Source organism: Cibotium barometz, chromosome 13 (genome assembly GCF_041138505.1).
Source record: "Cibotium barometz isolate CiBa-2024 chromosome 13, ASM4113850v1, whole genome shotgun sequence".
NCBI classification, from domain to species: domain Eukaryota; kingdom Viridiplantae; phylum Streptophyta; class Polypodiopsida; order Cyatheales; family Cibotiaceae; genus Cibotium; species Cibotium barometz.
This window is the reverse complement of record NC_141058.1, coordinates 19,077,456-19,077,914: the sequence shown is the minus strand read 5'-3', so window position 1 is coordinate 19,077,914 and position 459 is coordinate 19,077,456.

The window sequence follows — 459 nt, the reverse complement described above, 5'->3', positions numbered from 1 at the left end:
GAATGTGCCAAAGGGGTCTTCATCTACTACTTGCGCTGCTGCCAGTACCCCCCACTTACAGCTTTACTTCACAGAAAATTCCCCCCCCCCTTCTTCACAACGAATTTTACCTCTGTTTTGCCCATGTTTCCAGCATCTCCTACAATAATTTATCTTTTGTCATGCATGGCGGGTGGCAATGCATGATTCTCTCTATACATACACACACAAGACACGTGGCAATGGCATGAACCTCTCTCACACGTGTGTCATATCTTCTTATTAGAGAGAGAGAGAGAGAGAGAGAGAGAGAGAGAGACGGACATCAGTGCTCCAAATAAAACATATTTTTCAACCCATCAAAATCAGGACAAATTTCAAAATCTCTACAATATATTGGTTTTTATAGCTAAAATATATGAAAAATCATTCCTTAAAGTAAGGGTTACTTAAAATCTTAGCCAGTTTTATTAATTCTGG